Below are 15,828 nucleotides of genomic sequence, written 5' to 3' on the forward strand. Positions count from 1 at the left end.
TTTCAATACCCCAATTTGTCATGCACTTGAAAATGGCACGGTGTGAGGAGGTGGCACATTGCAGAAGCTTAATATTCTATTTTGAAGCTTCCAATCAGAATCAATAAAGTGCGCCGAAAGACACATGTGTCCAATTTGTTGCCCTGATTTCCAGAAGTCTGATATAACGTTGATTTTGTTCACACATTTCAATATTTGCTCCAGTCTCTTCTTTTCCGTCTCATAAGCTGCTATACAATCATGTTTTGTTGTTGTTCGTGATATCTTTTGGTAGTGTGGTGTGGTAGTCTTCATGAAATGGTTAAAAAACTCATGCTCCATCATCCGAAATGGATATTCATGTACAAGAATCATGTAAGTAGGAGCTTCCCTAACCTTCGCATGATCGTACTTAAAATTAGTAACACGCCCCTCACTTCCTTTACCTTTTTCCAAATTTAAGTACCCCTGCTTATTATTCGCTTTGGCTAGTTGTCGATGTGGACATGTGAAGTTCTTGTGACTAAGAAGGTGGCTTGTGGCTGAAGTTGGGTATTTTCTTGCAAAGTTTACATTTTGCCCGAAGAGAACCATCACCGAGAGTGATTTCTTCAATAGTGGTCCGAATCGCCGATGTTTTCTTCTGTTTTTTCCTTTGTAAGGTATTTCTTCTTCTTCAACAACCTCATAGATCCCTGTGCCCCCAATAGTTGCAAATGCTTTCCTTTCCTTCACTTCTTCCTTTTCTTTTTTCTTTCCTAGGCAACGGATTTCTTGTTGATCAACAACTTTTGTAACCCTGTAACCCCAATGTTCTCATTAACAACTATTACCTTTGTATTTTCTTCCACATTAGCCATGAATGAAGAAGTAGCCATGTGTACAAGAATTAGAATAGCAGGAACATACTTTTTTTTATAAGCATAATGGTAAACAAAACAAATTTAACATTAAAGATTCATAGAATCTTTGCTCAAAGTTCAAACAAGAATTCTTTTCGATTATAGAAGAATCACAACAACTGAAAGAAAGAAAGAAAACTAGTGATAAAATAAGTAAATACAACATTTTATGTAAGCCAATAATAACATTGTTGTTTTTATTCTTCCTCTGTTCTTAAAGTACCACACGATCTAAAGTTCTAGAGCTTTCTCGTGCATAATGAAGAAAGTAAAAATTAAAACCTGGTTTTATCCATTAGGCGATTCCCACGGGGAGAAGGAGAAACTCACTAGATGTTTTGTCACCATACCAAAAGAGAGGGTCAACAATGTAAATGAACTCGAAATTTTGCTGAGAGACACCATGCAACTCTCTTTAAACAAATAGGTCTTTAAAAAATAAAATAAAGAGAGAGATGAAGAACTCCCATTCACAGCTTGTATTAAAAAAACAGTGAGAAAGAGAAGAGAATAGGGAGATCATAAAAGTAAAACACATTTTTTTGCCTATTCCTTCTTTTTGTTACCCCCATTTTCCATTTTTATTTTCATAAAAAATCTTTCCCTGTAGCAACAAGGGCCGATTGTTGAATGCTGACGCAGCAACAGACAAAGAAATTGAAGCAGCAGCACCGGTCGCCTAATTAGCAGCAAATCGATTTCTCGCACGAGCAGATGTAGAAATCAAAGAAGCAATTGGAATTGGGAACTGTTGAGTCATGATTGTAGGTATGCCTTGCATTTATTGTTATCAGCCTTATAGCCTGTTGCCGTAGGTATGCCTTGGAGACTGGGAGATATCAAAAGATAATCCCAATTCCATTCATCTGTAATATATATATATATATATATATATATATATATATATATATATATATAACGAACATAATCCGAGCTTTAAAGTTCGGCTCTTATGAACCGAGCCTAAAAAGTTCACGAACTTGTCCAAGCTGAACTATACAAAGCTCGAGTTCGGCTCGTTTATTTGAATAGCCTAATTTTTCCGCATATTGTCCAAGATGGCAGTTGATATATTATCAATTCCCATCACTACTGTTGCTTCTGAGTCTTTCTTTAGCACTGGAGGGAGAGTAATAAATCTGTATCTGTGGACCCCGATCCGAGATAGGCGAGGGAACGAATCCCTAGCACCCTCTGGATCATCCACGTGTGTGGAGAGCTCTACCAAGGAACTCTCAAAACGGATGTCACCCTTATAGCATAGCACGAGTGGCGATATAAAAGAGATACCTTTCGATTCGGGAATAAGTCCAGATTCGAAACGTACCTAAACAAACTCAGAGTCGCCATCCACAGTATACGGCCGTGGATCCTTTAAACAAAATATGCTCTGTATACCATGGATAACCAGAAATATATATGGGTTCGTGCCTGGTTACGAATGGGGAAGGTCTGAGAGCACCCCCGATTCGTCCGAGTGCAAGCACTTGGTCTCTTATGCCATTTATTATTAACTCCAAAGAAGTTTGGGTAAAAATCATGTGAAATGGGAACAATCCTCAGGAGTCGTCTACCTAAGCATGCATTTCCTGAGGATAAAAAATAATAAACACATATAAAATAAAATGAAAGGTATGTCACCTAAGCATAGCTAGGTTATGAGTGACATGCCTAATGGGTGTCTAAATTCTGATGTGCAAACACATGCAAGCTATAGCTAAAGGTATAGGATCAGTACGATAAAGTAAGAAAATACATCAAAACACACAATATAACAAAACAACAAATCCTAAGACTCTAAATTATTAGCCCGAGTCCTCGGATGGTCTGATATTCATCCAAAGAAGCCTACGTATCCCCGCCTCCACGAGAATCAAGGCAACGTAGTTCTTCGCGCCTATTCTAAGCTATGATGTCTAAGACACATAGACCTCTATCTTAGACTCGATCTAAAAGACCGGACTAGTTATTAAAGTTTCTTGTACAATTATTTAAATTTCAGTGAATTGTGGATTTTAGGACACCCTATATGCCCTAACTAAATGCATGTTAGCCATAGGCTAATGCAAGTGGTTCCTACAACCTATGTGTAACTAGGCTGCGTTTCCTAAGGAAAACAAAGAGTGGACTAACGCATCCTATGCTAGTCATCAGTCGGCGATGTGGATCGCCAGCTGACCGGACGGAGGCGCTCCTATAACTCTAGGACAGACCCCTAACTCTAAAACAAACACACAACAAACAAACAATCAAGCAACCTAACAAAAGAAAATCCTAACTCTAAAACTCTCTATCTAGGAGAAACTCCTAACTCTAGAGGAAGATCTTTTGAAAACAGGGTTTTAAAGATTGCTTATTCAAAAAGATTTAAAATATTATTTACAAAAATTTGGCTGGACTTGGGATATAAATCCCGAGCTGCGCTACGTACCTCGTGAAAGAGGATCAAGCCAACGTAGTTCGAAACGAACTCTCATAATTGCTACCTCTAAAAACATTCAACACTTTATATTTTTGATATTTTTTAATGTTTTTGATATTTTTTTTTAAGTTTTTCCAATGTTTTTTTTGAGTTTTAAAGCTTTTCAAATGCTCTGAACCTTTAAATGTTTTCAATCTTAAAGAGAACACGCAAGCAACACCACAAACTAGGGCAAAGCCCTAAATCTAAAGGGGAAACCCCAAATAAGCAACTAGCGTCTCAAAGAGACAAATCACAACAAGAAAGATAACGACCCAAGAACAGAGAAAACAAACAAAGATCCCAAGCAGGGAAGGCTCTAATAAGACTGAGTTAGTCTTGAATCGAAGCGAAGTAATCAACAACTCTAAAGGAGAAACTCTGAACTAACGACACTAAAGAGGGGAACAAATGAGTCAAAGACTCTCTAATAACACTACCGAGTCAAAGACTCACTCTAAAAGAGGAGGCTACTCTAACATGAGGCTAGGTAAGCCTCCTAAAGGGGAAACTCTCTACATGAGACAAGGCTTGTCTCCGAGACACAAATGACGTAAAAAGGAAATAAGAGACCCTGTGCATATTTGGCAAAGGTAAAACACCCAGCCGGGCCGGACAGCTACTGTAGACACCCCATTTTGACTAAGCCCTACACCTTCCCAGCTTGTGCCAAATCCATCCGAATCTCAGCATTGGGGTCCCAAAGCTCACCCTAGGCTGGATTCAGGTCTCTTTTAACCCCCTGCAAAATTTCATCATGATCTGAGCGCGTTTGCCCAGCAATCGGGCTAAGAGGGTGTGTGTAGTGTAAATAGGGGGGTGGCCCGCTAAGTTTTTCATTTTACTCTGAAATCCGTGTATTTGAAGGAAAGTTCCAGTCATCCAAAGACCTTAAGTGCCCATAAATACATTTTTGGAAACCTTAAAACCCCAGAAAAATCCCTGCAAAATTCCAGAAAGATCCGACGAAAAAATTCACAAAAGACAAGTGGAGTTAGTGCAGTTATCAAGCGTGGGGAGGGTGCATTAGCCAGCTGGGGTCGCGCATGTGTGCGCTTATCAAATGGGAGTGCTGATATCAACCACTCATTTTCCTTTAAATAAAGGCTTAAGCCTCATTTTAGAGATCTTAAGTTTTTCTTAATTTTTTTTAGAGAGAGATACTCTGAGGAGAGAGAAATCAAATCTCGCCCAAACCCTCCGATCATTTTCCGGTCTCCACTCCTTCGTCTCCGGCAATCACGATCTCCGGTAACGATCCTTCTCCGGCATCTTCTTCAGCCGATCCTCCTTTTCCTTCGCCGGTCATCTTCTCCGGCAGTTTCTTTAGTTCCGATTTGATCCGATCAAATTCCGGTCATTTCCCCTAGCCGATTCACCTTCTACAACAAGCATCTTGCAGAGAGAGAGAGAGAGAGAGAGAGAGAGAGAGAGAGAGATATTTAGGGTTTCATTTCCCCCTTTTTTTTTTTCTTCTCCGGTAAGGCTCCGATCTTCTTCTCCGGTAAGTCCTTGTCGGATTCCGATTATTTTCCGATCAATCTTTATTCACAGCAAGCTTTTCTCCTTCCTCTGCTATATTATTTTTTTCTTTTTCCGGTGAATCCACCGGTGGATTCGAGCTCCGGTTGATCTACTTCCCTCAATCAAATCTTAGCTCCGGCCTTTAGCACCTGCAACTTAGATCCTTCACCTTTGATATCATTCCTGCTAGTTTTACCATTAGTAGAAACCCTAGATCTTATTCCTATTGCCAGGATTTTTAATTCATCTAACCTGATCTGTTTAAAATTCTTACATCTAATCCTTGTCAATTCTAGCAAAGATGAGAAAATTAGCTGGATCTTTCATTTTTTCCGCCCTTCTTACTGGAATTATGCAGCTTTTCTTGCATTAAACCTTAAGTCTATCTGTTCAAGGCCGTGAGAGAAGTGAACATCATCCTTTTCAACTTATCTGTCAGTTCTTTTGGAAGACATTCCTTCAGGTAATCTTTTCATTTGCTCTGATTGATAATTTTGGTTATGTTAGTACATTGATCAATATGATTGAAGAATATGATATTTTAAGAGCAAATTCTTAATTGTTTTATTCTATGATTTGATTATTTGTTTGGAAATGGAATAGAACAATTGAATTTTAGACTTGTTCTTATGGTAATTGTTGAAACTTATTAAAATCAGTGTTGTTATATGATGATTTAGGTTCAGGTTTGAAAATTTTATAGGTTTGAGTCTTAAAGATAAAATAAGAAATGCTCATTACTCTCTAGTGAGAGTTTTGTTTTTGGGCAAGTTGAGGTACAAGGGAGCTTTGCTTTAACATATGAATATGTCTGTTTGAATTTATGACTGTCAGATCAAAATAGAATTTTCTTTTTCCTATGAAGGTCAAACATATATGACAAAGACAAAATCCTTCTCTTTTTTTTATTCTGGCTTTATGATCACTGTGGTAGATATCTAAAAGCTAAATGAATGTTTGGATAAAAGCATGGTGAGACTTATCCATGTCTTGACTTCTCATGTTTTGGTCCTTAGAGCTGTTAGTGCAAATGGCTTATTTACATAAGCATGTTGAGGAAGTGAAAAGTAATTTGACCTTGTTTGATTTATCACTATTCTTGCTGGTTAAATAACTTGAGCTGTAAGTGGCTTACAAACAGGTTTGAATTTGTGCTAAGTTGGATAGCATTTGTTAGTATATGGCCTTCTTACAAATGTCACAAGCTATAATTCTTTAGACAGTCGTTCTATATAAAAAAAAAACTGAATAAAGAGTACTTTGAAGTAAAATTTAAGAAAATTTCGATAAGGATTTCCAAAATTAAGCCTATAGTCCTGTATTTATAAATTTAATACTTCTCTTTCATACTAAGCTTTGAGTTAGGGTTCGAAGACGGTAATCAATGGATTGTTCAGGTGAGATTATCTCAAAGCCTATTATATTCATTTTTTTTATTTTAATAAATTGTTAATAGGAAGAAGGAGATCAGATGACTACTCTATTCGATATTATCGACATGAGTACTGTCTGATCTCAAGGCGGGATTAGAAATATTATCATGTGTATTTGATATCAGATGATTACTTTAGCATCATCTGATTTCATTGGAGTCCCCGTATTGGGGTTTGTGGTTGGTTTTGAAGTGTTTGATATTGTTTTTACTTTATTAAGCTATCCAGCGGCTGGTCTGGACTAATTAATGTTATTTATCGTTTTATGATTGCTATTAGATTGTATATTTTTCTTTGCTTGGCAATTGACTTATTTTTAGAATAAAATTTGCGATTATCTGATAGCCTTTTCTTCTCTTTTTGATAGACTAACACAGTCTTATAGATTTCTGTTAAGATTCTTTAGATACTAGAATCTCCTTTTCTTGTAGGGCGATGAAGGCGCTAGCCTAAGCCCATCCTTAGGGGACTCGCTTAGTCCAAGTAGTACTCCTCTCATTTATTTAAAGACTTGTTCAAGTCTTTATGGTGTGTATCCCCTAGAAATTAGAAATCCATTCATTGCAAGGGCAATGAAAGAGTTCTCTAGAGCCCTCTCAGGGAGACAGGCTATGTCTCAGACAGAGAAAGTTGTATCCTTTAGAGACAAGCTTTGTCTCATTAGTGAGTCTATCCTTAGGAGACATGCCATGTCTCGTCAGCACCTCTCTTGGAGCTCATCTTTTTGTTTAGGAGTCTCACCCAATCTCATTTTTCTTCCTATACCTCCTCTTTGTGCGTCTTTTGGTTTTGGGAGAACACCTTGCTCGGCTTGGCATCATACCCCGACCCTTATGGGTATTGGGTTGCACATTTGTTGCACCCTAGGACTAGGTAGCTGTCCGGCCCGGCTGGGTGTTTTTACCTTTGCCAAATATGCACAAGGTCTCTTTTTCCTTGTTAACATTTTTCTCTATCCTACCTATGTGTCTAAGAGACTTACCCAGTCTCATTTTCTTACTAAACCTCCTCTTTGTGCATCATTTGGTTTTGGGAGAACATCCTACTCGGCTTGGCAACATACCCCTTACCCTTATGGGTATTGGGTTGCACATTTGTTGCACCCTAGGGCTAGGTAGCTGTCCGGCCCGGCTGGTTGTTTTACCTTTGCCAAATATGCACAAGGTTTCTTTTTCCTTATTACTTGTTGAGCTTTATCTTAGTTTGATAGTTCACTAGCATAGGAATTCGTTCTTAGTCTAGAGAGTCAGTCCTCTTATTCAGGAATCAAATTCTATCATCATAGGGGTTAGGATTTTATCCAACCTTTCATCAGATCATGTTCTTCTATCCTCTCTTGCAAGGTATAGGATGCTGTCCAACCCTTGCAGAGTCGTGTTTCTGTCTTTTTCCCCCGCAAAGCATAGGATGCTGTCCAACCTTTGCGGGATATCGGGAGTCTGTCCTCCCCTTATGATGATAGGATTTGTCCCCCTTGAGTCAAAAACACTTAAAAACAACAAAAACATCTGAAAAACTAAAAATCTCAAAAATCTTGAGTCATTAGGAGAGTAGTTAGGAATTCTGTTCCGAACTACGTTGGCTTGATCCCTTTCAACAGGGTACGTAGTGCAGCTTGGGATCCACATCCCAAGTCCAGCCAAACCTTTAAAAATAAGCATTTTAAATCTTTCAAAATTACAAAAATCTTTCAAAATATTGTTTTTTCGAAAGGATCTTCCTCTAGAGTTAGGAGGTTGTCCTAGTTAGAGAGTTTTTGAGTCGGGAGTTGCTCCCTCGTTCGTTGTTTGTTTGTTGTGTGTTTTATTTGTTTGTGTTAGAGTTAGGAGTGAGTCCTAGCTAGGAGTTTTACGCCTCCGTCTGGTCAGTTGGCGATCCACATCGCCAATTGATGACTAGGTCTAAGATGCGATAGATCCTACTGTTTTTCTTAGGATATACAGCCTAGCTACACATAGATTATAGGAACCACCTGCATTAGCTTAGGGCTAACCTGCATTTAGTTAGGGCATATAGGGTGTCCTAAAATCTACAATCCATTGGAATTTAAATAATCACACAAGAAGCTTTAAGAACTAGTCTGGTCTTTTAGATCGAGTCTAGGATAGAGGTCTAGATGTCTTAGGCATCATAGCTTAGAATAGGTGCGAAGAACTACGTTGCCTTGATTCTCGTGGAGGCGGGGATACGTAGGCTTCTTTGGATGAACATCAGATCATCTAAAGACTCGGGCCTAGGTATAGATTAGAGTCTTAGGGTTGTATGGTATCGAGTCATTTTCTATGTTTTGCAGTGTTTTCTTACTTTATTGCACAGACCTTATACTTTTTTGGTGTGTCATGCATGTGTTTGTTCATCAGAACTTAGACACCAATTTAGGTTTGACATTCATAACCTAGTTATTCTCAGGTGACACTTTTATTTCTTTTATGTGTGTTTATTATTCCTCCGAGACATGCATGATTAGATAGACGTCTTCTCGGAGATTTGTGTTCCCATTTCATATGATTCTCGTCCAAAACTCTTCAAAATTATTAAGTAAATGGCGTAAGAGACCAGGTGTTTGCACTTGGGCGGATGAGGTGCTCTTCAGATCTTCCGAATTCGTAACCAGGCACGAACCTTCTTTTATAATCTCTGGTTATCCGTTGCAACAGAGCATAGTATGGGATCCTTGGCCCACTTCCTTGGATGGCGACTCTTCTTTGTTTAAGGTACGCCTCGAATCTGGGCTAGTCCCCGAATCGAGAGGTATCTCACCTTTTATATCGCCACTCATGCTGTGAGAGGCACTTCTTTCGAGAGTTCCTTGGTAGAGCTCTCCATTCACGTGGATGATCCTGAGACTGACTCGCGTGGGGGCACGTCCCTCGCCGCTCTCTCTCGGATCGGGGTCCACAGCTACCTAGCCCTAGGGTGCAATAAATGTGCAACCCAATACCCATAAAGGTAAGGGTATGAAGCCAAGCCGAGTAGGATGTTCTTCCAAAACCAAACGACGCACAAAGAGGAGAACTAGCGAGAGAATGAGACCGGGCGGGTCTCCCAAACACACACAAAGATGGGCTCCAAGTAACCTTATCATTGCCCTTGCAAGGGGTAAGCAAGGCTAAGACAACTAATTGACCAAATTGGTCTCTAATTAACAGAGGAACAAATTGAGGTGCAACCTCAGAGAGGATTCTACAAATGAGGCCAAGCAGGCCTTCTAAAAGCTAATTACTTACAAAGCCAAAACAGATGACTCCCTAATAACATCAATAAAGATTAAATGAATCAAAGACTTCCCCGATAACATCACCACATAAACGAAATATTCAAAGGCTCTCTAAATGAGGCAAGGCATGCCTCCTATGTGTACACCATTTATCAAAATCAAAGCAACCTCCTTGAGGTCAAGCTAAAAGCGAGACGTGCCTCCAAAAGATGATTGCCTAACGAGACAGAGTATGTCTCCTAGTATATGTTATAGTGTCTAAAGAAATCTAATCAGAAACCCAAAAGACTGTGCTAGTCTACCCGAAGAGAGGGAAAAGGATACCAGATAATCTCAAATTTTCAATCAATTATTATAAAAACAAATCAAATATCAGCAAAATATGATCTACAACTAAAGAGTGCACAACCTGTAGCAATCATAAAATAATAAACAACATTAATTAGTCCAGACCAGCCGCTGGATAGCCTAATAAAGCAAAAACAATATCAAACACTTCTATGCCCAAACACAAACACCACCCCAATATGGGGATGAAATCAGATAATGCTAAAGTAATCATCTGATATCATAATACACATGATAATATTTCTAATCCCGCCTTGAAATCAGACAGTACTCATGTCGATAATATCGAATAGAGTAGTCATCTGATCTCCTTCTTTCTTAAAACAATTTATTTAAATAAAAGAGAAATAAATATACGTCAGCACCTCCTAATCTTACAAGTAAAATCACAAATATATCCAACCACTCTTTTCAAAAGAAATATAACATGATTAGCTTTTCATGGGAACATCCCATTTCCAACAGATACAATTTATGATTAAAAATATAAAAATAAACATCGAACTGTACATATCTATTTCAAGGTATTCATCTGCCTTCTTGAAGCAAGTGGCAAAATTGCACTAAAAGCATTTAAACATCATTATATACTATCTAAAAAATTAAGGCTGACTAGTTTTCATACTTTAAACCAATTTAAACTGTTATTTAAATTAAATCAGATGTCATACCATATACAACATAATGATTTTATTATATATATATATATATATATAAGTGTGACAACATCTGTACCTTCAGCCTTTATACTCTGCCCAATAAAAGAATTTCAAATAAGTTTTATTAAATAAATTTCCATGCTATAATAAAAAGAACCTTCTAAGGAGGTAAGGGCTGTTTGGTTGGTTTTGGGTTGAATTTGAAAAATCAAAACAGGGGTAGCCGAAGGCTAAAACAGGGGCTGCTTTGGGATGGATTTCAAGGTGTTAAACTAAGTTACATTGGGCTAAAAAAAAATGAGAGGGCTGAAATTATCGGTGTATATGGGCTGCCAACATCAAGATGGTGAAAGGGATGTCTATATCAAAAGGGGTTCTATAAAAATTATTACTCAAACTATCATTAGAAACGTCCACAAGGCAATAGGATTGCTAATATGTGATTCCAAATCAACCTTCCAAGATGTATGTTACTCCTAACAAATTTAATTTCTTTGACCATTATCATAAAGATATCGATGTACAACCCAATATTAAAACAAAACCCACAACAGTTAAAATATTACTCATCATGTTATCATGCTAAAATAACTCTCTCAACACAAGGTACTTGCAGTATATATCTAAGCTCCTTAAGCTCATTAACTCATGAAGTCTGTGACGCAGACATCATCATAAAAAAAAAACTGGGTAATAGACATGACTACATCTATGACAATCCATTTGGCTGCAGTGAGCCACAATGTTGCATAAAACATGGGTGGTTACAATAGTTTAAATGTGTACAATAACATACCATTGAGCAAAATATTGGCCCAAGTCTACACATGGTCAACACATACAATTCAGCCATACATACATAAAAATGTCAACACTTATAATTAATAAATCCAATTATGACCTATGCCGAAAATGAAATGACAATTGAATTTTATAACCCAACCCTCTGCTGCATTTTCTATCTCAAAAATATATATATATATATATATTTTTTTTTTAAAAAGAAAAAGAAAAAAAGAAAATCAGGAAGTACAGCATAGCTTCTGCAAGTTACATAGCAAAAGGGGTTTTCATTGTTTAAAGATAAGAGAGAGGTCATTAGCGAAGAAGGTAAGGTTTGTACATATTAAAAATGGTGTGGGGCTGATGATAAACTTTAAAGAATTCTAACAGATCATTTGAAGAAGGACAAAATTCAAAAATTGTTATCATTGACATATGACAGTACATATGACGGACATAATTATGCCTCAAACAGGGGCCAAACAGGGACTAACTATGGGTAAAAACTGAGCTCAATAAAAGCTGATTTGTGGGTAAACACTGTGTTGAAAACTGGGGACAGCAACAAGGCTAAATCTGTGCTAAACACAGAGGCTGCAACATGAATGAATATATGTGCGAAACTGGGCAGCCACATGGACTGAACTGGGGACAGAATTTGCGCTGAAACAGGGGTAGCAATGTGGTGAAAACTGTGCTCAAGCAAAGGGCTAAAGTAGGGAAAAACTGTACTTAAACAGAGGACAGATTTATAGGACAAAGCACACAAAACAAGATTTTCAAACAATATAATCAATTCATATAATCAATTCAAGAGTTTCAAACAGCTAGCATACAAAACAAGATGTGACTAAAGGACAAAACACTGGAAATTCCACCTGTTCCTAATGTCATAAAGGATTTTTTTTTTAAATGGAAATGACAACTATATTTAATTTTGATAATTTAAATGGCAAAAGACTCACAAACATCATCAAGAACTCATCACTATACATATAATTTCATCAATTCATTACAGTTCACATTATTGAGGCAATACTAAAAAAAAAAATTTCTTAAAAACAATCAACGAGAATTTAAGCTAAAATATGTACAATAGCAATTTATACAAAATTCAAATGTAACAGAGTATTCAAAAGAAGAAAAAATAAATTTGTAAAAAATTTTTTTTTAACTAAAACGAACTTAATTCTACAAATTGTGAAGGATCTTAAATTAAATTACAGCTATGGCATCATTACCGATTCATTTTTTTTTCTTTTACAACCATAATCTATCAAGATTACATTCATAACTAAAACTGAAGTTAGGCGAAAATAAAATGAAATCTGTTGAAAACAAAGATTTATAAATGCTACACAGAGCTCATAAGAGAAATGAAAATAAATTGAATTAGTTTTACCTTGATTTAAACTTAAAATTTAAATTAAAGAAGATAATAAGGTTACCTAATATGATGAACGCAAATTGCAAGCAAGAACTAAGCCTGTTGAAGTCGGAAATCAACAATGAAGATGATCAGAGAACGAGACATGATGCCGATGATGTCGACGGTGAAAAATAACACCAAAACCCTAGTTCTTCCCTTGAATTTGTTGAGAAGACTTCCAGAAATGCAAATCGTAGTTGGAGACCACCAGATCTGAAATTCTTGTTTAGAGACAAAGATTTCTTTCCTTTCCTTTGACAATATCCACAAATCTGATGAAAGCTCTTCGATTCAGGCTAAAAACTTGCGGAAAAGATAAAGATCACCGAAGAAGATGAGATCTAGGGTTAGGGTTTCAGGTTCTAAAAACAAGTTCTATGACAAGAGTAGAAATAGGAAAGGAAGATGAAAGGCTTGAATCAAAAGGCAAACGACCAAAGCTCCAATAATCTCGTCGGAGAAACCGATCGGGAGAGAGAAAAAAAAAATAGGGTTTCGGATCTAAGATCCCCTTTATCTCTCTCTAAAACTCTCGCTCTTTCTCTCTCTAATTTTTCTTACGAAAATGAGAAAATATCTCTCTTTTTTTCTTAATGAAAACTCTCACTGCTATTTATAGATTTTTTTTTCGATAATTTTTCACCCCCCAAATGTACTCTGGACAGCCCCTGTGAATATTTAACACTGAGTTTTCACGAAATTGAGTAGTCCGCAAGAAAAATTCTAATAGAAAATAAAGGAATAAATTCGCTCCTTTAGTTATCCAGGGACAACCCTCTACAGCAAGATACATTAATCTAGCTTACCCCTAAACCGGATAAAATACCCCCCTTTTGCTACATTATTTTACACTGTCTTACGAACCACGCTCATCTCACTGGGCAAATGTTAACGAATTTTGACGAAATTTTAAAGAGGCCTAATTAGGACTCTAACCTACTCTATGATGAAATTTAAGACACTAAGTCTTTGATTTGTAAGAATTTTGTTCAAGCGCACCTAATTAAGGTTCGATCAAAATGGGGTGTCTACAGTATCGTGCATCATTATCTACAAAGACCGTGGAAGTTTTGGTTTGTGGAGGCGATTGGATACGTGTGCTCTTTATGGAGTCAAGGAGGATTATATTGTAAGTTCTTTTTATATAAATCTAGATGTGAATTCATATCATTTAAATTTCTTTTTTTGTTTTATTTCATTGTTGATATTTCTTCTCTTTTGTAGAGAACAACATATGATTTAAAGGAGATACACCGACCTTAGTTGTTTTGTGGAGTGCTTGCATTAAAAAGAAATCATGTGAGTTGCTTTCACTAGTTTCGTTTACAAGGTTTTTCTTTATATTAAAGCTGCCATATAGCTCTTGGCTCTTTATGATTATACGAGTTTGGTTTGACTAAAATTTTGCGAATTTCTATTCATCTCTTGTTATGTGGATAATTGTTCGAGGAAGCCCACTCATGATTTGCTTTGGTTGATATGTTTCACTTTTTCAGTAGAAGCAATCAACTTTCAGCTACGATTATTGGTTTTGATAAGATTTTTTGTGTATGTGTGTTGTATCTGCTGATTAATTTTTACCTCTCTGATTTGGTATTCTCGATTCTCCTTCAATTATTCTAGTACTCTTGTTTCCTTGTAATTTCCAGGGAAAAGCATATGGTTTTCTTTTGATAAAATTTAAGGTAGAAGTGAGTTGCAGTTGCATGTCTTGGCCTTTTGATTTTAAGGAAGACCAATTGTTTTGCTGGAATTATAATACTTGTTTTCAGGACTAATTGTAAATGGGTTATAACTTTTAGTGTGGTAAATGACATGGCTTTTTTGCTTTGATGATACAATGGAGATGGGAAAAGAAGTGATATACTTCAAATGTAATTATGAAAAATGATATTTTGGGCGTTATTAATATGGATATATGGTATGTGAGCGAGAGCTCAACCTGAGCTAGAGCTCAGAAACCATATATCCCATAGTTGTTTGACTTATCAAATCCAGTCATTTTATAGGTTATGGTTATGGTTCGGATTATAGGTTATGGTTAGGGTTATGATTTGTGGATATTTAAAATGGATGACTGGAAAATGGGCGTCTATAGATCAAATGGTTATAATTATAATATGGAGATGGTTTATTAGGAACACCTTATCTATGTGAGGTCCTACAGAATGAATGAGTTAGATGAGTTAAACAACATGGAGATGGTGTATTTATGAGCTCTAGCTTAGGCTGAGCTCTAGCTCACAAACCGCACCCCCTATTAATATATATTGTCATTTTGACTTGCAAGTTGCAATTTTCAATTAATTGACGTTAATGATATTTGTTTGATATCATGTTCTTGGAATGTGTTTGGAGTTGCGAATTCCCGATCGCGAACTTGATAACGAGCTTATGCTCGGTTCGTTCCATTTGATGAGCCGAGCCGAGCCGAGCCAGGATCGAGCTTGGTTGAATATTTTGCGAGCCGAACTTGAGCCCTATAGTATTAAGCTCGTCACGACCTGAGCCGAACTCGAGCTGTTGTTCAAACCACGGTTTTAAATCTCGACCAAAATCCGAAATTTTGGGTTTCGGTTGGGATCGACACCGAAATGTCACAATCCTGAAATGGTATTTTTTTCGTCCGAAATTTCGGCTTGAAATTTTGTTTTTTCCAAAATTTCGAAATTTCACCCAAAAACCTGTATTTTTTTAATTAATTAAATATTTTACTGAAACTTCGGCCGAAATTTGGTATCGAATACGATGGGGTCCAAAACCAGTACCGAAACTGAAATATAAAACCAGTGAGCCGATGCCCCAAAGCTCGGCTCGTTTGCAGCCCCGCCGTCATATTCAATCTTAGGAAGCGCTGAAATTTCCACGCCGGCTATAAGATAAAAAGGCTAATACTTGCACTCATTACTTGTGGGCTTTCTATTACTTGTTAAGGTATTGACCTGTCGGTCAACCAAAGACCCAAATCCCACTGCAATAATCGGATTTTTAAGGAACACGAAATTATTTAAATACCCCAAACATTCTTAAAATTTCATTACATGGGTTCCTAACACATCGATTGATCCAATAATTGGATCAGATGTCATTTTT

This window comes from Tasmannia lanceolata, unplaced genomic scaffold (assembly GCF_043159265.1).
Source record: "Tasmannia lanceolata isolate RefF3 unplaced genomic scaffold, GAP_Taslan_0.1 ptg000015l, whole genome shotgun sequence".
Lineage (NCBI taxonomy): Eukaryota > Viridiplantae > Streptophyta > Magnoliopsida > Canellales > Winteraceae > Tasmannia > Tasmannia lanceolata.